The sequence below is a fragment of the Leptidea sinapis genome, chromosome 2 (genome assembly GCF_905404315.1).
Source record: "Leptidea sinapis chromosome 2, ilLepSina1.1, whole genome shotgun sequence".
NCBI lineage: Eukaryota > Metazoa > Arthropoda > Insecta > Lepidoptera > Pieridae > Leptidea > Leptidea sinapis.
In genome coordinates this window covers 3,527,725-3,553,640 of record NC_066266.1, presented here as the reverse complement: position 1 = coordinate 3,553,640, position 25,916 = coordinate 3,527,725, and the positions used below count along the sequence as shown (strand labels likewise).

Here is a 25,916-nt window from a genome sequence, read left to right as displayed (position 1 = left end):
TTGTAGCAGAGCGAAGGATTTTACTTAAGATCCTGGGGTCCACCCTGTCTGAAAATGGGGAATGAAGAGTTTGCAAGAATGTCTAGATAAAAGAACTCATGGCTAAGCCCAGCGCTATTGCAGAAAACTTATCGTCTGCGCTGCCTTGGCCATGTAGAACGCATGGGAAAGGACTGTACAGTGACAAAAGGCCGATGCCCAGTTGGTCACCTAGAGTACAGGAGAAAAGACCGAGTGAACGCTGACCTATGTAAGATATAAATCATGAATTGAAGTTATATTGCTCAGGACCCAAATAAGTGGAGGGCTCTCGTGTCAGAAGCCAAGATCAAGTGTCACTGCGCCACATGAGTAAGCAAGTAACATTTTATCTCTCAATAGTGCCGCTCATAATTTGAATTCAATTAAAAATTCTGAGCGGCACTTCATTGAATGTGCAGGGTGTATCAGTATCAGGTGAACATCTGGCTCTTCTCGTCACAATCGTCTTCTACCGTCTCTATCACGAGTAAGTATCGAACTTCTGTTTTAGATGTGAAACAAATCTATTTCGGCAGTAAAATTTGCTTTCACGGAAAACGGTACGACGCTCTCCCATGCTGTCATGCACGCTTGATAGTCAATAAGAAATACAATGTAGATTGTATCTGTCAAGTGATTTCTATTTTATTTCTTCGTCAGATTAGTCGGTATTAAACTAAGATTCAATAAATCGCAAAATCGATTAGAATTTTATACTAAGAGTTTCGTACTAAGACTCTACTGTTTGTCCATCTCTCTGTCAGCGCATTGTATCTCCTTATTAACCGTAATAGATATTGTAGTGTGTAATACCTATTATTTCCGCTAAAACAAAAAAAAAATACACGACGGCCACAAATATTGTATTCTAAATTTTTGTATCTTCTCCCAACATTTCGTGAAAAAAAAAACATCAATATCGGGTTGATTCTTTGGCGTTGCGTAGAAAGTTCTCTCTCACAATGTAGTGCCGCTCAGGATTATTGAAAATACCAAAAATTAGTTAAGTTTTTTAAAAATAGTTTTTTAGTTATGAAGGATTCAAAGTGGTTCAAAGCGGTTTGTGTGACAAATATGGATACTGCTGGCAAGTTCTCTGTATGTAGATATTTTAAAGATAAGATAATATATATGCAGCTGTTTCCTCTGGTCTAGATGGAAATTCATTGAGAGGAGGTCATATACAAAAACAACTACGAAGTGTTCAAATAGCCACAAAACATTGCAGTTCAATATTGATTCCTACACTTAACTTGCGTATATTACAATAAAAAGAACGCTTGAAAATATACTTGAAAACTTAATTGTCCATACTATTTCAATAATAAAACGTTTAAGTATTCTATATTAAAAAGTAACACCGTTTGTTTCCGCTCAGGACGAATAATAACACAATTAAACCTGTCATATTCTATCATAGGTAACGTCGATCATAATTTTTTGCAACAATTACAAATGATTTTACAATTACCCGCATAATGGGCAATTTTCCGCGCCATTGCAACTTCGCTACACGTCAACGGTACGCCTTCGAAATTCAAAATACAATCCTCGATTCGTCATCGTTTGAAATACGAATTGCGGATTTGTAAAGGTTTTTTTTTACATAAAACTTTTTGTTACGGCCTAGGTACATGTTTACAGACATTCTGTCACGTTTGTTTTTTTTTTCGACTGTTACCTGAGATTTCTTTGGTGAATTGAGGGTTATGATCGGGCTTGTGATTTGTATGGAGACGTATGAAAGTGATGACAAGAACATTGAAATATTTTATTGTTGTCATGAAAGCGATGGGCCTGATGCTTTGAAAGCATTTTTATGAAAAGATATCAATATAATACTATCCCCTGTTCTTTAAGAATACCTAAAAGTGGTTGTAAGTGATACAAAAATAGTTTTTTGACCATTTTATCAAATTCAAGTTCAAAATATATTTATGTTCTCTCACAATTACAAAGTATACCTACACAGTTTATTAAAATTTATATTTAAACATTGTTTTAATTGTGAGAGACCTGTGCTTGAAATAGGTAACGAATACCTGTGCTACAAGACACCGGGCCCCCAAAGCACATGGTAATGATGTAAAGGATAAGTTAAGGGAAGTGTAAAAAGTAAGTTATTCTAGGATTTTTCTCACCCAGGTGATCTAATATAAGCCTACTATACGGCGCTACTTGTGATGGCAGGATGATCCTGTTACCGGGAACTTCAAACTATGCTTCATGTTATGAATATTAAAGTTATTTTATTATCTAATACCTCGCATAATACTTTTATTTATTTGTGTATTGATGCATCTACTGTACCCAGTTGTGTATTTAAATATTTATATTTAATTTTTCTGACTAGGTACTGAGGTAGGTACCTCTGTAAGGCATTGAGCATATGACGTTTAAGTATGTTTTTTGCATCACAAATTATTTTTAAAATTATGAAGCTGTATCTAATTGTTGATTTAAAAGAGTGGCAATAAGTTTCTTACCACTCATTGTCAGAAAAGCTCAACCTTTTCAAAGAAAATTTTTGACATACATAAGGTTCATTTCCTTGACCTGTATGATTAAAGTGATTTTGATTTGATATGCTTAAGTATTTATCGGATTAAAGGAGTGGCCAGGAGTGTTTTGTCATTCTTCTTCATTAAGCTCAACTCTTCTGATTTTGTTACTTTTCCTTTTTTTTTTTAATCAAAAACGTGACTAGACGAGCAAGTTGTTGACATGATTGTAAGTGATACGCCCTGCCTATAACAATGCCGTGCCAGGAATCTTAATTGAACCCAAAACTCAGAGCAGAATCGCAGTTGCACTCGTCGCTGTGGAACGTACTATGTTACCTCTCATGTTAGATCAATCAAGTTATAACTCAAAGTAGCATATGAACAACTAACGAAACTATGATATATTTCCAGTGGGCTCCTTTGCACTGGATGCCGGCTAGATTATGGGTACCACAACGGCGCCTATTTCTACCGTGAAGCAAAAATGTGTAAGCATTATTATGTGTCGGTCTGAAGGGCGCTGTAGTTATTTAAATTACTGAGCAAAGGTGACCAGCGCAATTGTCGTGCCGTTCAGAATTTTTGGATTTTTCAAGAATCCTGAACGGCACTGCATTGTATTGCAGGGCGTATCAATTACCATCACTGAACGTCCTGCACGTCTCGTCCCTTATTATCATAAAAAAATATACAAAACATTGCAATTATCGTTGAAATTTGTGTATTTCTCGACACGCCACTAATGTATTGTCAACATTTGTTCGCACTTACGAAGCACCCTTACCTACCACATAGAAAACCCTTATACTCAACTATATTATACTAAATTACTGACGCATTAACCATCCCATGCGCTGCGTAAATTGAAAACCGACAATTGTTACACTCCGTAAAAGATTTTAATACGACTCAAACGAAAATCAACTTTAACACACCGTGATAGTACCGTTTATTTCTTGTAGCTGAACTGGATCTTGTAGGATAATCTTTTGTTGACAGATTATCCACGATTTCGAGAAATGCAAGAAAGTGACAGTGTAAAAAAATGTCGGTAGTTGGAGAAAGGAAGAATGGGTTTGCTGGAACACATTTGTGCATATCTCTCTATCGATATATCTACTGGAAATACCTCGGTAAAAATTAGTAGAATCGTACTATGGCGCATCATGATGACAACGGACGAAACCATAGAATAAGAATATACAAAAAAGTCAACGAAAATCAGTTACAGTAACAAAAGATTCGCTTACGTTTTCTATCTTTTTAAATCTCCGTTAGATCTTCTCTCTTTTTTTTTAAATAAGGGCCAAGACGAGCAGGACGTTCAGCTGATGGTAATTGATACGCCCTGCCCGCTACAATGCAGTGCCCCTCAGGATTCTTGAAAAATCCAAAAATTCTGAAAGGCACTAAAACTGCGCTCGTCACCTTGAGACATAAGATGTTAAGTCTTATTTGCCCAGTAATTTCACTAGCTACGGCGCCCTTCAGACAGAAACTCAGTAATGCTTACACATTACTGCTTCACGGCAGAGATAGGCGCCGTTGTGGTACCCATAATCTAGCCGGCATCCTGTCCAAAGGAGCCTCCCACTCTTGCGCTCTTCGTTCTATATGCGATACGCATTCAATGTTATTATAATTATGTTGCCAGCAGTGACATTTCGCCACCTGTTAAATGGAAAATGTAGTTAAATTAAGCGTTTTTTTTGTTAAATATACCTAAAGTGCATTACAACAAGCAAAATGACAAAGTGTAGATACGCTCATAGCTATAAAGGAGCATGACAAGTGATGGGAAAAGAAAATTAAAATTCTTGAGCTCTCTGGTAGTAGAAGTGTAATAAAAGTAATTAAAAATCGTATAATTTATCAATTTTATATATTTGATATCCTAATAAGGGGCGGGGATATTGCCTACCCTCATGTTCCCAAACATAACACTAAAGTAGTTATGTTGAAAGCCTTTCTGTCGGTGCATACGTACAACTTTATTCCGTACAAACCACATTGCAAAAAGTTGCCGAAATGCCGACAAATACATGGAACGAAGGTAAAAACTTCTTTTGTGCAGTTAATAGTGTGTACCGATGCGTGATCATTTGTCACAATGTGGGTCCCTGGACAATTATCACGCCGCGGTTAATGCATTGTCACAATATGGGCTGGAGCACTTTAATTATCGATACATTTTAGGGATAGTTTTGCTTGACGGACTGCCCTAAGCTCATATAGCGATAAATTCAGTTTAATTTAAGCTGTAACAGTAAGGCGAGACAGTACTTCAATTCATTCCACAGACTATTTACAATAGTATAAAAAAGCATCATATTTCTAAAATTTTTGTGGTTTTACTTTTTCAGAAAAAATAATAGTTTATTTAATTGAGAACCGACTGATCCGACGATCACCGCTAGTGATGGGTATCTCTTTATATGGATATGTAGTCATGGGATAATATAACGTTGTCTTGTAGCATAGTACAGGCTATGCCTAGTTTCGGGCAAGATAATTTGTGTAAAAGTGGCTTAATATTAAAAAAACGAGCTTGTGATCTTCTTCGTTTGCGTTTGATCACCAGTCCTATCCAAGAAACTATGATTTAGGTCCATTAATTTTCTTACAGTTTTGGATATAGCCCTCCGACCCCTTCCATCCAAACCTAGCCATTTGTTTGTTGGTTCGTGACTGTGAACTGTGAGCTACATTTTAGCCTCCAATGCTTTGCTGGAAAAGCTCTTAAGGCTTCCAGCATAGAGGAAGTTTTTAGTCGATAGGGGTGTCCGCGCAAACAGCGAGCCTGCCTGTGGACTCCGGTTCGGGGTCTGAATACGTAAATGTATCTTCATCCTCTGGAAAATTGGCTTATTTGTCCATTCAAGTTTGAGTGCATGTATCAATTTGCAAAGACCTTACGTCAAAATACGAAATTTCATCCGCATCTACTACTTCAAAAAACCTTATGAAATTGTAAACAATATCCGGTGTGATACTTATGTTAGTTATTTTACATAGGTAAAATCGCGGGCTATTGTTAGCTCAAATACAGCCAAGTCGAATCTATACTCTGTATCCAGCATCTAAAGATGTCACAATGTCAGTAGCGCCAACTGTGCAAACACAGAACAATTACAAGAGAAAAGGGCGCGAATGTTTGTTTTTGTAATAGGGCAACACAATGGAATATCATGTTTGCGCACCGATATTATTTATGGCTGTTCATTGCATTGACAAATAGATTTTCGGTGTTGGTCACACCGATTTTGGAGGGTGGCGTTTTATTTTAAAAACTGATGCCGATAACTATGAAGATTTTCGGGTTCCGTACTAAAACATCTAAACATATTATTACACGCTTTTTATTGGCTTCACGTGTATGTATGTTTGTTTGTAACCGACTCATTTGGGCGTGATTTTCATTCACTTTAAGCGGCCAGATTTCATCGAAACTTCGTAGATTTATCGAGGATCGATGACAATTAATTTCATAAAATAATTCCATTTTTCAATTTGCAAAATAAGATTTTTGTTAATTTATATAATTTTTTTCATCTATCATCAATAAAGCAGGAATTGATGTTCATTTTAAATTTCAATCATTATCTTTTCAACCAATGCGTGTTTTCTAGTTTTTTTAAACTATTTTTAATTATTACTCCATTATCCGTCCTCTCATCGGTCTGTCAACTATATATCTCATAAACCAAGATGGTTACAGATTGTGTTTTACTATTGCCGATATCCAAATGGCAGCTATACTAATAAATGGCGAGCTGGTTTTTTCCTTCGGTTATACTGCAAAAACTACTTATTGGAAAAATACTTGTACCTAAAGAAGAAACGTGTTTCGGAGGTTTTAGTAGGTATATAATATGTTGGTGATTTCTAATTCCGAAATCTATATTTTTTGACTCAGAAATACCTTAGATTTACAATACATATGTACCTATAATTCAGTCAATCGCATAGTAGGTACTTAATTCATATGGCAAAACAACGTTAGCCAGGCCATTACTTGGCACGTAGCTACCAACGTTACTTTGCGTAAGTGAGTCGCATCTACTAAGGATTTTCTAACAATAAAAATCTAAGTAGATAATATATAATTGAATTTGTGTAGGGGTGAGAAGTTATCCATACCTTTAAATGAAGCAAAAACAATTCTCGCTAAGATCGGCAACTCTTAAAATCAATTAAATCTAGGGATCACTTACCTTGAAATAATTTTGAAAAAAAAAAAATATGTCTATTTGCACGTAACGTAACTATTACCGCGAATGGATGTCGGATCTATTGTGACGTACAGAATGACAAATAATATGTCTATACGAATGTTTGAAATTGTTGAATGAAATGTTTCTACGAATTGAAGGCTTGTTGGTTAAGGTAGACGAATCAATGAACGAATAAGGAAGTCCTATAATTGGCTTCATTTTTGTACTGTTTTAAAGACAAAAGTATATTGCACGTATCTTTTTTGGAAGATACTAATTTTTTTGGATGAGAGGACAGACGAGCGTACATCAAACATCAGATCACTCACTGTATGTTAAGTGATCACCGCCGCCCATATTCTCTTGCAAGACCAGGCAACCCAAAAGAGCGTTGCCGGCCCTTTAAAAATATGTACCCATGTCGTATCGTCCATGTCGTATCGCACATCACAAGGAAGCTCATTCCACAGCTTTGTCGTACGTGGAAGAAAGTTTTTTTTTACGAAAATAAGGGACGAGACGAGCAGGACGTTCAGCTGATGGTAATTGATACGCACTGCCTATTAAAATGCAGTGCCGTTCAGGATTCTTGAATCACCAAAAATTCTGAGCGGCACTACAACTGCGCTTGTCACCTTGAGACACAAGATGTTAAGTCTCATTAGCCCAGTAATTTCCTTCCGATTCAAACACAGTAATGCTTACACATTACTGCTTCACAGCAGAAATAGGCACCGTTGTGGTACCCAAAATCTAGCCGGTTTCCTATGCAAAGGAGCCTGTCACTGTTAAAAATCTGCTATTGTACTAATAGGTACTGCTATCGGTTGTGCGAGGGTGGAATTCGGCGGCAGGAATCACGTGAAACAGCTTTTTGTCAAGACTAAAAATAACAAAAAAATGGTCTACAAGCACACACTATGTCTTTACGACGAATTGATCAGTCCGACCCACATCTGGCATCAAATATATTCCGCCCCCAACCTCAGTATTTGCTAACATGGCCCATTAGCGTTCCTTTATTGAATGATGTCTCCTGGGAATGTGTGGTGTAGCTCATAGGCGGTCGCGTTTTAATTCGTGTTTATATTATTAATTTAAATAATCTAAATAAAGACAATATAATATGTGTAATATATGCTCAATTTTCAGCAAATGATCACAGGATATCGTATTTGGTCAGGAAATAATTACAACATATGGTTTACAGTCGTTTCTAGCGATTGGAGATTTAAGATCTGTATTCCTAATGTGCTATTTGAAATCGTTCGGATTTTACTAGAGGTTTATGGGTAATAAGCTTGATTCCTTAAACACGTTCAAATAACAATGGCGATTAAAATAGACAGACAAAAAATGGTTCGAATGAGTAAAATGATATGTAATTGAAGTGTCATATAAATTATGAGGTTGGGAGCAATTAAATTATTCGTTTTAATCGTGTTTTCTATAATGAAATAGTTTGCAATGCATTTCTTATCAATTATTGGATATCGAGTACTACTTTATCTATAGCGTAGATCAAAAGTTTCTGAACATTAAACATAAAAGGGTTTTCTTTTAATACATTTCATTTTATTTGTCTTTTGCTTCTTCTGCTTCAAGTGTCTCTCCATTACTAGATCAGTTCAGCAGCAGGTCTTACACTTTATCGATAGTCCATTTTCTGGTGTTTCATAGCCATGATTTTTTTCTATATCTAGCGCATCGATTACCTTCTATTTTGCCAACATTATACAACTTTGATGACGTAAGACAAAACGCAGATGTGATAACCTCTCTCCGTTTAACAATAAACAATGATTATTTCTTTGTGCCCATCTGCTAATTATTTGTAGCCTATTGTAAAAAATACCTTACTGATAAGTAATTGAGTTCAATCAATTCAGTAGTACGGGTAGTTATTAGTTAGTATTTATTACACATATTAGTAGTCTTACAGCGTATTATCATTCTTATCGTTGTTTTTTTGAAGTAATGACTCAACTAACACCTGCTAAAAGAGTATATCAGATATTTTAGTATTGATAGACCAGATCTGATAATTCAATCAATTAACAATATTATGTTTTCTATCCCATTTAACACTGGGAGTGTTTCAAAGCGCAAGTTGTTCTGATTTCTGCTGCTGAAGCTCAACCATTGCACTACAACTTAATTATCCTCAGGTTTCCTTTATGTATTCTATTTTAAAGCACAGCCTTCCAAATATACCAGTCTACTATAATTATGAACGATGCGTCCCACTCAACAATTGCGCCAATATTGAATGAACATATTCATCAGTTTATTAAATCTAATAACTTCGTCGCAAAAATTACGTTACGATTAACAATAGCATGTATACTTAAGAATTAACCTTATAAGAGCCTAGAGAAGAATACATTAGGTATTAAGACATTAAATAAGGATTTGAAGAACCAAGGGATGACAGACCGCCAGTTGCAGAAAGCATATTTAAAGTTAATGTTTCGTTATATCACATGCTATCTTTGACTGTCAAAATGAAAAAGAAAGTGATGGACGGTATTATATCGAGGGAAATATTAACTTTAGGCATGCTATGTGCAACTGGCGGAGAGAGTATTCACTCGATACTTATACACAAGTAAGAACACATGATCAAGGTCCAATGACAATACGACATTTTCACTACATCCATTAATTGCATCCTTTATCCACTAGGATAGTTAAATATATATAAACAAACATACAAAATAAGAAGTGATCGACAATTTAAATTATAGTTTGTTTGTTATTAATAGAAAAAATATATTAAAAATATAAAAATCTATTTAATATTTTTTCGTTCTACCGATATAAATATAGATATAGGTAATATATTAACGGTTCAATATTAAAAAAAAAACAATCAGATGTTTAAAACATATTTTCTACTTTTTTGTGTTTTTTAATATTTATGAAGATTATTTATCGGTGTTAATTACATTGGACCTAAAATGCGAACTAAATATTTAATATAACCTTTAACTAAATCGCTTCAGCTTATAGCATGTTTCTCATCATTTATGCAACAATTGCGCAAGTAATCAGAGATCAAATTACCCATTTTGTACCAGGCTAATTGTTTTTATTCTCCCTGGAGAGATCCCAGAAAGCCAGGACCCCCACTTCATTTGAGAGTCTTTAGTTGTGCTACTTGCATATTTATTAGGGTTGTATTGTTTTAAGATTAGTTTAATGACTTTAAATTAGGTTTTCGATTGTCGTAAATATTATATGATCTGTGTTGGATCAAATTTTGGACACATATGCTATTTGCTCTAAGTAATTTGATGTTTAATTACAGAATTGGAGTACAAATGAGCTTTTAAGTTACTGGTATCGAAAAAACTTGCAGATTTTGCCTTGAGGCCGATGAAACGCCTATTCATCTCCTTAGCGATTGCGGCCCACTAATGCATTAGCGTAACACCATCCTTGGTGACTACACCTTCCTAGATGCTGTTTGTAATACTCCCATTAAGAAAATACTGCGGTTCGTCAATGCGACCGCGGCGGCGGCTTGACGACGAGCTACTAGGTTCATTTTTCTTTCTTTATGAAAATAAGGGACGAGACAAACAGGACGTTCAGTTGATAGGAATTGGTACAATGCGATGTCGCTCAGGATTCTTGAAAAACCCCAAAAATTCTGAGCGGCACTACATTGCGCTCGTCACCTTGAGACATAAGATGTTAAGTCTCATTTGCCCATTAATTTCACTAGCTACGGCGCCCTTCAGGCCGATGTAATACACAGTAATGTTGACACATTACTGCTTCACGCACAACTGCGCGACATAGAGCGGTCAAATGTCCAAAAGCCAATAAAGGTAAAAATAAAGCTTAAATTATTGTCTCGCTGTCTTGATAGATCTCAAGCCGAAGTTAATTTATCATTTCGTTCCCGAATGACCGCAAAATTTTCAATTTGTACCACTACGGCGCCTATTTCTGCTATGAAGCAATAATGTGTAAGCATTATTGTGTTTCGGTTTAAAGGGCGCCATGGCTAATGAAATTACTGGACAAATGAGACTTAACATCTTATGTCTCAAGCGCAATTATAGCGTCGCTCAAAATTTTTGGGTTTTTCAAGAATAATGGGCGGCATTGCATTATAATAAGAAGGGCGTATCCCTCATTGTCATAAATAAAAGATATAATCATAAGGAACCCATAGTCTATATCCACAATGCGATCCAAAGTTGCCAATATGGAGCACTAAACTTACCCTAATCATATTTCAGCTGATTAATACATTCCGAACAATACGCCACGTGGCCATTGTTGGAAGCTTCATGAGAAAGTGATTTGTCATTTCATATCGATATAAGCTTTAATCATCATCATTAGTGGTCTGGTATTTTTTTTACGCGTACGAGTCACCTGGTGTTAAGTGATCACCGCCGCCCACATTATCTTGCAACACCAGCTTTTTTATGAAAAAGGAGGACAAACGAGCGTATGGGTCACCTAGTGTTAAGTGATCACCGCTGCCCACATTTTCTTGCAACACCAGAGGAATCACAGGAGCGTTGCCGGCCTTTAAGAAAGGTGTTTCGAGTTTAACTGCGTTTTCTGGAAGTGTATATCAATAGATCTTACAAATATTAAGGCTTGGAATCGAGCGAAGCTTACATCAACCGGCGGAAGATCACCATTGTTTCAATTCGAAAATAAATCGACTACTAAGGTAGAGGTCCCGGGTTCGAATCCCGGTAGGTGCAATCAATTAAATGTTGAATATGGATGTTTAAGTAAATTGTATTAAATATATCGTTTTCTTTTACATGGTCATAGTACATGCCTAGTTTGGGGCAAGAAAATTTTTGTAAAAGTAATATTAAAAAAAATTCAGAATCCGAAGCACTTTTAATTTATAACAAACGTAATTCAATTTCTGCAACACTAACAAATCAATGTTATCTTAAGTAAGGAAAACTATTGATACATATTCGTACAAATTTTGTCTAAATTGAATGCTTAGTATGTCTCTCCTACTATAAAAGTTAGGGGTATTGTCGTAATAACGTTATTAAAGTTCTACTTCTTTAGGTGCGTTATGAAAAAATGATGAGAGTGAAATTGTAAGATGCGCGCGCATCGATGTACAGGTCGAAGTTGGTTCCTGAAAATTTTCTGACGTTTGCGTCATTCGTTATTTTTTTTTTTTGGTTTTGTTCATCCATTATTAGGACAGGCAAAGGGTTCAAGCCCATACAGCCGTATTCATTATTTAATAATCAATTGTCAAAGCAAGATTTATACAAAATTGATACTAAAAACGTAGAATAGCACGAGGAACAAATTCAGTTTAATGATTTTTGCTTCTTTAGTGCAAAGAAGTATAACTCTGCGCGTGCATAGCTACATAAGTACATACACACACTTTTTTCGCAGATTTTCTAACAATATAGGAAAAAATATGAATTTACAGCTCAAATCTCAGGCTGAGATTTATAGAGCGATTATAGAATTTGCTCAGACTTTACTTACGAAACACTAAGCTGATTGTGATAAAATGCAAACTTGACTTTTGTATTTGACTGTCTTAGCTTAAACTCAGTTTAATTAATCTGTCAATTGACTATTAAAACGAGGTAAAAGATTATTACGACGACCCCTATAGCCCAGTGGTTAGTGACCCTGCCTACTGAGCTAGAGGTCCCGTGTTCGAATCCCGGTAGGTCCAATCATTTATATAATGAATATGAATGTTTATTATTCTTAGATGTTTATTTGTATTTATGTATATTTAAGTAAGTATATTGTATTAAATATATCGTTGTCTTGCACCCATAGTACAGGCTATGACTTGTTTGGGGCAAGATAATATGTGTAAGAGTGTGTCAATATTATTATTATTATTATAACTAAGATTATACTTAACTATATTTTTCGTCAGTAAAGTTTAAGCAAATTGTAACTTCGCTCTATTATCTAGATCTCAGCCTCTTCAAGATAAGGCTCTCAGCATGTAGAAGTTTTAAGGAAATAAATAAACCACTAATATTTATACCTTTAAATAGACCAATACATAAATATCCAACTAATGCAGTAAAATATACCTAATTCCATAATTTACAGCTAAATTCTACAAAACTACCAAACAGTAACAAGTAACACTCACCAATTACGAAGGGCGTAAATTTATTAACGGACCATTTGATACTAATACCAACGGAATTTATCAGTGTAAACAGGAAAATCGATATTGTGGAAGCGAGATAGCGTTGTGGGGTGGAAGTGAGACGGCGTGTTATGGGAGGGGCTTGCCCGCCTTCCTAGGGAACCGGATTGAACCGGTATGCTCGTAGAATTTATTACGGCTATGGAGATATCCCATCATTTTTATGATACAAATTTGAGGTTATAATGAAGTTAGTTGTGCCGTTCTGCTTTGCCTGCGTGAAGTTTGCCTAGATAATAAAATGGCAAACGGTATGTAAATTTTTTTAAGTGAACAAAAATCATGGAACTTGCGTCGTCGTCACGGAACGCTTTCCATGAGCTTTATAAGGGATATATAAGCTATATTACCAGTGGGAGGCTCCTTTGCACATGATGCCGGCTAGATTATGAGCACCACAACGGCGCCTATTTCTGCCGTGATAATAAACATTATTGTGTTTCGGTCTGAAGTGCGCCATAGCTAGTGAAATTACTGGGCAAATGAAACTTAACATCTCATGTTTCAAGGTGACGAGCGCATCTGTAGTACCTACAGCTCAGAATTTTTGGGTTTTTTAAGAATCCTGAGCGGCACTGCATTGTAATGGGCAGGGCGTTACAATTACCATCAGCTGAACGTCCTTATCATATCATCCCTTATTATGACAAAAAAGAATATGTACTTTGTATACAGGGTGTAATTGTTAAGTGTTTATTACTACTCTTATTATTTGTTAACTATTACGTACAAATTATGTGATCCCAGTGTCTTTCTTATATCTTGTAGTATTATTTTTACAATGTTTTTATAAGCTATCCGACATTTTAGTTTCAATTATTAGCAAAGTTTAACAGAACATGTGGCACGTCAACGTTACACATTGTCGGAGAGTAACTCGAGTACCTACGCCCACTTGGGCGCAGTATTAGTTGCCTCACTTTGCGACTACGACAGCGGTAACTAATTGGAGCGCAGCCGACACCAATCCTTAATCTAAAATTATTATTATCTCTATTGTTACGCTACACTTAATTAAGTTAAAGTTACTACTTAAAGTTGACTAGAGTCGGACTTAAGATAAGAAGATAAGAAATTTATTTTTAATTTAGGAAATCTTTATCCAGTATACATACAAAAAAATCTGGTTTAAGAAAAATGCGGATCGGTTAAGTTTCATTTGAGGATCATTTAATATCAAATTAAAATATCTTTATTCAAAATAGGATTTAAAATAACTTAAAAAAACTACCACCCCTCTAAAATTTATGTCTTTTTTATGGAAATGGAGGACACCATAGCGTACGGGTCACTTGGTGTTATCAGCGTCGCTAACATTCTCTTGCAACCATTGGAATGACAGAAACCCTTACGCTTCAATCAGAAGAAGGCGCCGCTGTGATCTCCACCTAGCCGGTATCCTGTGCTTCCAACTCTCAGAAAAGCGTTGTGGTCAGATTAGCCGTAGTATTGTTTATTTCTATTAATCAGTAAACAACCGAATAAAAATCATCATCTCAGCCGGAAGACTTCCACTGTTAGACAAAGGCTCAAAGATCGTCATGACGATCGGTCTTGGAGTGTCCTCATCCGACCTATTAACCTTATAACCTACCGGCGATCTTGACCAGATCAATTCCTCTTGTGGAGGGTCTACCAATATACTTCTTCCGGTCAGTGACTATGACTCTCCTACGGATCTCTTCATTTCTGATTCGAGCATAGCCCTCTCTATTGCCCTCTGAGCGACCATGAGTTTTCTCATAAGGCCCATAGTTAGCGACCACGTCTGCGTTCCGTATGTCATCACTGGCAACACACGCTGCTTAAAAACCCTTCGTCTTCAGACACTGTGGTATTTGGGACGAGAAGATTATACGCAGCTTCCGAATAACATTAACACAATTAAATTATTACCAATGAAAGATAAGTATTTATTTATAACTAGGTTTATTGCTTAGGTTTTATATACGATATATTTTATTACTGCAATTCACCGTATCAACAATTAAATGCGGTGATTTATTAACATTATTTGTACTGGCAACACAATTAAAGGTGAACACAAAATGGCGACGAAACTTACGTGACTTTGGATAATGAACGCACGTGATTGCAACAAACGGAAATTGCGATTGTCAAACTACCCGTGTGGTCTGAAAAACTACCACCTTCCGTTCAATTATCAAGGGTTTTTACGGATATATTATAAGTATACAAATAACATACGAGGCATTATTCCTGCGAGTCACCGAAAGTGCTTACAATTCAACATCAGTATCTACCCAACTATTTAAAAGGAAGCCGAATATCCAACTAATTAAATTCGTTCACAACTGCCGAATAAATCTACCTATATGAAATGTTTTATTCTTATTTAAAATTTCTTCAATGGACGTTATTTTTTTATTTCCGTCAGCTGAGGCAATATTAAATATAAAATAATACAGGTTGCACTCAGGAAGTACCGGCAGAAGTGATAACTTGTACATTAACGTTGTGCATTTTTGAATATATTGGAATGATTAGGGAATAATTTCGCACGAATTTCTTTCCGCTAGTTGCAAAAAGCAACCTTAAATTTAACGTTTCATTAAATATAATACCGTCACTTTCGTTTTCATTTTGACAGTCAAAGATAGCATGTGATCTAATGAAACATTAACTTTAAGGATGTTTTCTGCTTTCAATTTATCAGTATAAAATTACTAGCATTTATGTGGTTCACTACAATATTCATTAGTTGCGCTAATGCAAACAAAAATGACAATTAAACACTTCAGTACTATTACAATTAATTTACATTAAAAAATTTATCTCTCAGAAAAATCAACTTACATCCAAAATTTCAACGACTCTTTCACCATCTTCATTTCCAGCATCTTAATCGCCAATCTCTAAAACTAATCCAATAGGTTTATGGCAGCTGAAGTAAGAAACAAAATAATAAGTAACAAAGAAATACAAGAATAACTATCGCCTTAGAGAGAGTCTTCGCTAATGCCAAAGCTTAAAAATTATTAAACAGTAAGAGCGCTTTTGCACTACGTCCGATCCGAATCCGATCCGTACCCGTGAAGACACGTTCCGAAGTAGTTGTATGATAGTTAACGCACTAGATCCGGCTTCCGTCATACGATTTCTTTCCATCCACCGATAAAAATAGTTCTACGATTACATCGGACTTTATTTTCACGGATACGGTTCGGACGTAGTGCGAACGCGCTCTGAAAATATTTCACGGCTGAGATTCGATCAGTGTTTCGGCTTCGCAATCACAATGATTCAACCACTGGTCCAATGACCGTATGAACATTATGTTGAAATAGCCGAACTATAATTAGATGTATAAATCTTACATCCATAATTTGAACGACTGTCGTACGAATTTTCGATCAGGCTACGTGTCTTGAGGCGAGTTTAACATTTTATACCCATCTCAAGAAAAGTGCCCAACGCCGCTAAAGAAGTTTTAACTAGTGTCAGTTAATTATTAGATCATATGAACCGTATAAGAACGCGTCGGTTTATGAGCTATAACTTATAAATCAAACACGCCGTAATGTCAATAAAAATATAGATTATATATACCAGGCAAGGGCGATATCTATTCAGCCGATATAATATAATAATAAGTCAGGCAATTATTGTTATTATCCCAAACAGCACGGGTGGTGATGGGCAACACCAAAGGGCGTAGGGCGTCACTAAAAGCAGGGGCAAGGCGTATTTCATTATCCCATAAACGGCTGTATGCGCGAACATCTGCCTCGGTAAAAAAAGTTGATTGTCTGTGGTACATACGCGATGGTTTTTTATTGTTCAAATTTAGACAATGGTCCATGTATTCTGCCATGACATTATTCTTTTTCTATTGCACATAGGAATAATAATTTTTACGTTAGTATTTTATGAAGTAGCAAACTTTTGTACGACATGCTTCATGAAAAATATTTTAGGTAGTTTATATATTTGTTTTATGAACTGAATAATAAAAATATATAGCCACTGCCTGGCAGTTTTGCGACCAACTAACATATTGTATCATTCATGTATTAACAAAAGACGTAATACATTACAAAACACCGTCGGCTTCATTTGTATCATATGAATTAAGCGCGCGTGCTTATAAGTTATAGCTAATACAACCTTTATGGAACAGCCTTCGATTATAATTGGCTTTAAACCTAGAGTATTCACAGATTACACAAAATTAACAATACTTTCGCATAGCTGGTAATTAGCAAAAAGGCTTAGATTATTTATACTTCTAGATAGACTGTGATAGCTGTGAAAAAAAAATTGAGGTTGACAGTTAACCACTATTTTGAGCAATGCACGCACACTAACACAAAGTGACATACAAATCGCGAGTGTAAGAGGACGCTTTTCACGCACACCAAAGTAATAAACCTGGCTTGTTTTTACCGGTTGTCTAGCAGCATGAGGCTCTATCTAGGCGTATAAATTATCTATGCCATTGCAGACCATCTGACTGTGGAATCTTCACCTTTCCCAAAAATATTGGATATATAAAGTCCTGCCTACAGTTATAGTTATGTTCATACATACTGTACAAACAACTAAGTATTTTATCAATTCCAAAAGTGAAAATAACATTTTGTCAGCAGTCATTTAAATATCTCTGTTTTCTGTATTTTCCATAATATATTTTGGGGAAAACTTATAAATTGTCATGATTTAATATTTGAAATTTAGACGAGTAGGTACGTCTACCTCGGACAAACAATCCAGTTCGGCAGGTCCCATCTCGCGTAAGAGGTCACTCGTGGAATCCAACTCGGAGGAGCAGCGTTCGGGAAGCTCCGTAATATCTTCTCGTTCCAAATACCACAGTATATGAAGACGACGATTTTCAACCAGTGTGTGTTGCCAGTGATGACTTACGGTACGCAGACGTGGTCGCTAACTATGGGCCTTATGAGAAAGCTCATGGTCGCTCAGAGGGCAATGGAGAGGGCTATGCTCGGAGTTTCCCTGCGAGAACGAATCAGAAATGAGGAGATCCGTGAGTTGCGAAATTGAAGTGGTAGTGGGCAGGGCACATAGTTCGACGGACACCTGTCCGTTGGAGCAGTAAAATCCTCGAATGGCGACGACGTACCGGGAGACGCAGTGTTGGTAGGCCCTCCACAAGATGGACCGACGATCGATCTCCGGAATAAGTTGGATGAGGGCACCTTAGTACCGATTGTCGTGGAAATCTTTGGGGGTGGCCTTTGTCCAGCAGTGGACGTCTTCCGGCTGATGATGATGATGTTGATGATTTAATATTATTTATTAATAGAAAGTATTTTAAAGATTATTTTACCATCGAAAGCTACGTTATCAACGAATGACACAGGCATATCTTAATATATATATATATATATATCCAGTGTTCTGATGTTTGTTTCCAGTGAACTCCAAAAGTAATGAATGGATTTTAATGGTTATTACTTCATGGAGTGCAGTTTAGTCCAACTTGAGAGATAGGATAGTTTTTATTTCGATTTGGGACCTATAATTATTTTTATTTCCTATATTTGTTTTGTGTGGACATATTTTCTTTTAGACAATTTATTATGATGATATTTTACGAAAGAATTCTTGATGTTATAAAATATTATTATAAATTCATAAAAAAATAACTTTATTTATTATGTACAGAACAACGTCTGTCGAGTCTTCTAGTGTACTTTACCTTTAACTTTATCTCTTCATAATATTAATGTAGACTTAACTTAATTTAAACAGTATCTAATAATTGTTAGTCAGTTTTGATTTTAGTATTATTATTGCTTTAGTTTCTGTTAGCAGGTTATTATTTTTTCTACAGGAGCCCCTGAGTTGGTGAAGGCCTCTACCAAAAACCTCTATATGTCTCTATCCTGAGCTATTTTTGTCTTGGCACCCATTGGCTTTACGATATTTTGTTTTGAGAGCGTCAATAAATAATAACTTAAAATCTAAGGTTGAGGTTAACAATTGTTCTACATGACTGAAACCACGGTACAAGCTAGTAAAATTCAAAATGAGAAAACACAAGTGTCTGGCAATTTGGGGCACTTCAGCCGAAAGTAGCGAATCCCCCCTGGGGCGTGGCCGCTACACGCCTATCTCACCCCTGGAAGATGTTTATATAACCCCTGCGGTAGTTTTTACGTTAGATTCATCTCACATTTGTTTACGAAAACAGCCGATATTAAATAGAAAGTGAATGGAAGTTACGAGAAAATTTAATTAAGTTTGTGTCCCTTAATAAGTTACATATTTAAGTAAAAGTAAGTTGTTAAATTGGGATATCCTTTTGAATTCATATTCAAATATTTTTATTCAAAATAGGATATAAAATCACTTATTGAAAGTCAAAAACTATCACCCATTCGAAAAGGTTTGCCTCAGACCTGATATGAATGGGGGCAACAAATCTTTTTTTTTTTATAAAAATATGGTAAACATGTACAACAAAATTTATTGTTTAATAGCTCGTGAATGTAACTGTAAATCACGTAGGACGTAGGTACTTATACTGTTTCATACTCTTTGTTATGGCGTTATGAATACAACCCAAGAAGTTGAAACCATTTCTTGACAGATTATATAGAGCTTATATTTTTACAAAAAAATAAATCGAAAAGAATATGAGATGAAAATCATTTCTTCATTGCATTTCTATTTTTTATAGACAGTGCGAAAAAAATATCACCAAAATACCCCTAACTTTAACAGCTGAAGCCATGCTAATCATTCAATCTGAATAAAAAATGTATAAATACTATTTAACATGACAGTTTAGTTAATTTTGTAAAAAAAAATTGTATTGTGTTTGTAATAAATTAAAAAATGCTTCATAAAGGCATAAAAGGCATAAAAGGCATTTATTTTCTCAAAATTGATTCCTTTAGAATTCTTTTTGATGTCATTTCTTATACTACTAGATACTACTACCGCTTCGGAAACAAATGGCGCTCTGAGAGAGAAGAAGCGGCGCAAGAAACTCTCCCAGCATTCTTTTTTCTGCGCTCTTTTCAATAAAAATATACAATATTGTACAGTCGCTATAAAATAACCACAATCTAGTCCCAGGCTGTCCGATCATTTAGATATTCAGCAGTGGAGTAATAGGATTTACGACAGAGCCATTTCTTTATAAAACATTTAAATTTATTTATAGATAATGCCTGAACAGTGGCTGGGACTTTATTGTAGAAGTGTATACATTTACCCTTAAAGCTATTATGTATCTTATCTTCTAATTATGAATTAAAACTATGGCGATCTTGTACGAGAGTGGTAACCTGTATTGATCCGCTTGATTCTTAGCCTTAAGAGGGAACTTAGCTCTTTCATATTTAAGAATTCTAAAACAACTTCCTGTCGCGCTAACGCGGGCGAGACAATCATTAGTGCGAGAAACACAACTGCAGATCTGACTTAAAATCGTAAGTAAAAAAACTCAAAAATTAGGGTTTTGTTCTATTAAGACACTCAATTAGTTCTATTAAGCTTCAGACTGTTTCAATTTCGTCGCTTATTGTTGTCAGATTTGAATACTAGGCCCCTGTTTGCGGCTTATATGATTTAATGCTGGGAGAGTTTCTTGCGTCGCTTCTTCTCTCACCGAGCGCCATTTGTTTCCGAAGCGGTAGTAGTGTAGTATATTAGAAATTACATCAAAAATAATTCTAAAGGAATCAACTTTGTTAAAATAAATGCCTTTTATGACTTTTAAAGCGTTTTAAGCACTTTTTGAAGTACTCTTGCAGAGAAAGAAAACAGAGAGGACACAGATATTGATTATATTAGAAAATAATTGAGATCTAGGGTTAAAAAAACGAGAAAAGTATCTACAACGTTTGTATGCAATATGCCCAGTAAAATTTCATCTTAAGATTCTCAAGCGTATATATTGTAGTTATGAGGAAGCTCGTGGTCACTCAGAGGGCAATGGAGAAGGCTATGCTCGGATTTTCCTTGTGAGATCAAATCAGAAATGAGGAGAACCAATACACTGACGTAGCCCAAATGATTGCAAAACTGAAGTTGCAGTGCGCACGGCACATAGCTCGATGGACAGATTGCCGTTGGGGCAGTAAATTCCTCGAGTGGCGACCACGTACCGGAAGATGCAGTGTTGGTAAGCGCCCCATAAGACGGACCAATGATCTGGTCATCTGGTCAAGATCTCCGGAATAGGTGGGATGAGGGTAGCGCAGGACCGATCCTTGTGGAGATCTTTGGGGGAGGCCTTTGTCCAGCAGTGGACGTCTCCCGGATGAAATTATGATGATCATGAAGAGCTATATTTAAAAAAAAAAATAAGTTATCTATATTCGTTAAAATTACATTTAATCTGGCAATAGATTAGCATTACGCTTGTTATTTTCGATTAAGAATCGTTTTATCGATAATTATGTCCAAAATCGATAAATGCGATAGTTGTTTGCCAACGGGGACCGATAGCATCAACCTGTCATGGATTGATAAAAAAGATTGATGATAATTAAAACAGAGCTACACTCGACGCTGCACGTGGCTTTGTCCGTGTTTGTACATATCATGCATTGTGAGGAATAAAAGAAGAATAGTACTTACAAGTCTTACAACGCTCCTGTGATTCCTCTGGTGTTGTAAGAGATTGTGGGTGGCGGTGATCAATTAACACCAGATGACCTAAAAAAAAAGTATATTAAGTCTTGTAAAATGGGTGGCTGGTCTACAAAGCAAAATTTATGTTTGAAAAAACCAATTAATAAAAAATTATGGACATATTAACAACACATGTATGGTATACCCACCCACTTCCAGTCAAACCGTTTAGACGGCTTTGTATTTTGCTAGAGGAGGTTAGTAAATAAAAAAATTAAAAAAAAAAGATTATCAAATAAGGGGTTGAATGAAAAATCAAAGACATTGGTACAGAAAAACTTTTTTGAATCATTTCTATATATTATTTTTTCTAACAATTCAAAGCTAAAGCGATAAATTGTAATTGTAGACTTAAACAAAATCATTTTTGAGAAATCATATGACACAATAATCACACACAAATCTTTAATAGTTTCAAATACCTGTGAATTTGAAAAACCTTTCATGGGAATTTGAAAGACACTGAGATATAAGATCCGAATTGAGAGAAACTGGAGTCCTGTGATAAAGGCTCTGGCTTGGTCCAGTCTCTCTCAATTACCTGTGTATTACATTATGAGTAAAACTTGCATTGTTGTGTAATTGTGTTAAGAAAATAAAGTCAGCGCACACACACACACACACACACACAAATCTTTAATAGTTTCAAATACCTGTGAATTTGAAAAACCTTTCATGGGAATTTGAAAGACCTAATAAGTCGCATTACTAGCACATTTCATACTTATTGTGTTGAAAAAAAAAATCTTATTATAAATATAATATTATTATCAATTTCCAGATTTCTATTTTTTCCAAGATATTTAATTTATTTAGTATGATAACGATAACTAGCCGGGCACAGCTATCTTTTTTGTTGTTACGCTTACAAAAGATGATAGTGCAAAATATAACTCAAAAGTATTTCATATTAAAACAGTTTATTTGCATGCCTACTTAATATTCACGCCTTAACAACACAGCCAATCACTAACACACACCATGGGTAGGAAAGGATATGGATTAAATTATATTATATAAGATTTATATATGTTTAAGTAAGTATATTGTATTTAATATACCATTATCTTGCACCCATACTACACCTAAAATTGTATAGTAATATGTTAAGTAGGCAAACGGCCGTTCCCAATATTCAGTCTATCTCTTACTTGAGTAAAAAATCGTAACTATCGTTGACTTTTCTGTCCCAATAAACTTATCGACGGTTACTCACCTTATCTGTACACGCTGTCTGTCAATGGGACGATGTATTACCAGCGATAGGAGTTTGTATGGAAATTGCAATTCACGCGTCCCAATATAAGGCGATAAGAAAGACTTATCGGGTATATTGGGACAGCTTCTTCTCATTACTGACAGTAGAAGGTAGTAATTAATCTCTATCTATAGATAGTATATTGGGGACGACCGTAAGTTGATATTATATAATTTAAAAGATGGGCTGGCAGTTTAATATCAGTTCTTCTCCCCATGTCAAAGCCCCTTTACGAACTGATCTAGCTTCATGTTTACCAAGTGTTGTTGTTCTATTCTGTTCTATTCTCATACTTTTATATACAGAAGGATTGGCAACTATTTATTTTTTATTTTTTTAATAGTGTAAGCACACATATGTGTTATATTTAAGTAATTTAAAACCACATGCTCTAAGCAAACAGGCTGATATACCGCTGACTCTTTGCGAATGCATTGCGCTTCTGGCCGTGCGAAGCCGGGGCGGGTTGCTAGTAATATGATAAAGAAAACGAATTAATTCCGTTTGTCATTATCTATTTTTACTGATCACGTTCGATGCACGTTTGTGTGTTTCTGTTATCGATTTGTAATTTATCTATCAAAAGTTTTAAAATATATTTGTCCCTTATAGACTGCAAAACTGCTGGAACTGTTTCGATGATCTTTTTAAGAAAACTTGAGGTTATTATTACGATCCGGCGGTGATCACATAACATTTTCTTGCAACTCTTGCAACACAAGAGGAATCACAGGAGAATTGATGGCCTTAAAGGAAGGTGTATGCGCTTTTTTGAAAGAACCGATGCCGTATCGTTCCGGAAACACCGGACAATGAAGCTCATTCCACAGCTTTTTAGTACTTGGAAGAAATTTTCCTTGATAACCACCCATGGATATCCACAATGGCGTTTAAGATGGGCTTATCTGGAAGGTTCTTAAGTGGTACATCGATTCGGGAATACTGCAACTCGGGAATAATGCTGAAAACGCGTGTATTAACATGATTTAAGGACCTGCATGAGTAATATAATTTTCATCACTAATTATAAGTTAAAATGTTTAACACAAAAGGATGTGCAAAACTGGAAATTAACTTAGAAATATGTGTTTAAACTTAAGCTTAAATTAAAATATGTAAGGTACGTAGGTAGCTTTATACTGAGCTTTTGAATAATCTCTGACTTATTTATAATTTATCGGGAATATTAGGCCCGGAGAGAAGAACTTACAAGAAACTCACTGGCGAGTCATAAATAGGCCTAATCTTTAATCTACTCAGATACAAATAAATTCAAAGAACTTGAAGATTTGTTTTTTTTTTTTTTAGAAATAATGCTTATTAGTGTCATTAAAATGACATCCGGCCGTTTGTAAAATCTAGGCTATTATAAATATAGCCTAAACACACCGGATTTGGTACGGCCAGACCATTCAATATTATTCTTATATTTTTTATAAGTTTTATTAGGAATATGGGTTGGTAATAAGTGGTTTTACGCCACACCTCGCAGCTAGCCTTGTACAATGTTTTTTTTTTAAGTTAATCGTAAAAGTTCTTTTATTCTTTTGACGTAGGTAACAGTTTCTGGTACCTTTTTGCTGAGGAAATTAATATTTAAGTAAGAAACCTTTTGAGAACAGACTTAGGCTGAAATCTATGCAGCATACTTAGACTTTGCTCAAGCTTGCGTAAAACTTTGTAATGAAATAATTTGAGAAGAAATAACTGTACGCTTTAAATTTAGGCTATATTGCTTAGTAAGTATAAGTACTTACTAAGTAATTTTAACACCCGGAACATGATAAAATACTATTTTCCTGTTATTCTTATTCAATAATCTGTTTTTAAACCGTTTCACTGCATAATATGTTTCTTACATATAATATTTTTTTTTAAATATAGAATTAAAATAATAGGTAGCGTATTAATAATCGTTTTTGCGTACAATATACATTTTCTAATATGCTTATTTCAAGAAATTCCTACTTAGGTATGTACCTGCGCACCTACTTATTTATTTTTATGCTTAATATGCCTAAGTTAAAAGAATAAAATTTAGATAAGTAGGTTCTTCAAAGTATTTTTATAGATATTTTTTTATATTTACCATTAATCTTGGTAGCTAAATCTATCTGATAAGATGATAAACTTTCTTGTTTATATTGATTTGAACTATGAAAATTGTAACATAAGTAATATTATATGGGCACAGTAATACGGGCAACTCCATTAAAAATCTTTAGATTAATAACAACAAAAGTTAATTGTTTTATTTGCATAATTACATATGCTAATTTATTATAACATCCGAATATAACGGAGCGCACAGAGTGACTGAACTCAAAATAAAATAATTCAGGTAGTCGTAAAAAACATAAGATAAATTGTCTTACTTACCTCAAAAACACAAATCCGAGCTCACGACGCACAAAACCTTAGCACTTTTAAAATATTAAGCAAATCACACGCGTACCTACGCCACGTAGAATTCTTTAATTTTTATAACTTTATCTTATCAGCCACTAATCGCCGTCAAAAATCCTAATTACAACGTCCTTGAACGCAGCCAATCGAAGTGTCAGTTTTATTTTTTTTAATCTAGGCTCGCATTCGTTGTACGCGTTTGTTAAGCACCACACACACTAATATCTCTGTACGCATCGACACAACGCAACGGCCGATGCGAGACTGCCGCTCGTCATAGCTACTGCCCCCCGCCGCGTCTCAGCCCCTCCCAAACGCGAGAGTTTTCAGAAAAAAAGATAACGATTATTTATTATCTATTTGACGACAGTTTTCTATTACCTGAGATGAAATTAGTTGGAGTGGGTGTTAGGCGTGATCTGTGTAGGTGGTCTATTGTCTGTGGCCAATTTGCGCGTTCTAATGGGCGTTGTGTCGTTGTTTCCCGCCGGTGAAATTGTTAGCGCGTGCGATACGAATGGCTATGTATAGCAATTTAATGTTATTAGAGTGCTTTTGTAAGTTCTATTTAGTAATTGTTATTTTTCAAGCTGAACTTGTATATTTATTTTATTTGTGCAATTCTTTTGTGTTCGGTAGGGGAAGGTTTTATTTAACTGTTTGATCTTTTTGCTGAAAGATTACCT

At 35.3% G+C, this 25,916-nt stretch overlaps 1 protein-coding gene across 2 annotated transcripts in view; it reads right to left on the bottom strand.

Moving 5' to 3' along the window:
* The window catches only part of LOC126976032 (homeotic protein ocelliless), a 65,562-nt gene extending 40,084 nt beyond the window's left edge, over window positions 1-25,478 (bottom strand). The window contains exons 1-4 of one of the 2 annotated variants that reach the window (XM_050824181.1): window positions 25,204-25,478; window positions 21,513-21,590; window positions 17,652-17,912; window positions 15,753-15,817 (exon numbers count right to left, since the gene is read on the bottom strand). The gene's annotated coding sequence lies outside the window, so the exon portion shown is untranslated. The remainder of the gene's footprint in view (window positions 1-15,752; window positions 15,818-17,651; window positions 17,913-21,512; window positions 21,591-25,203) is intronic. The other variant, XM_050824186.1, reaches the window with a different exon arrangement.
* Window positions 25,479-25,916: the final 438 nt, after the last annotated feature.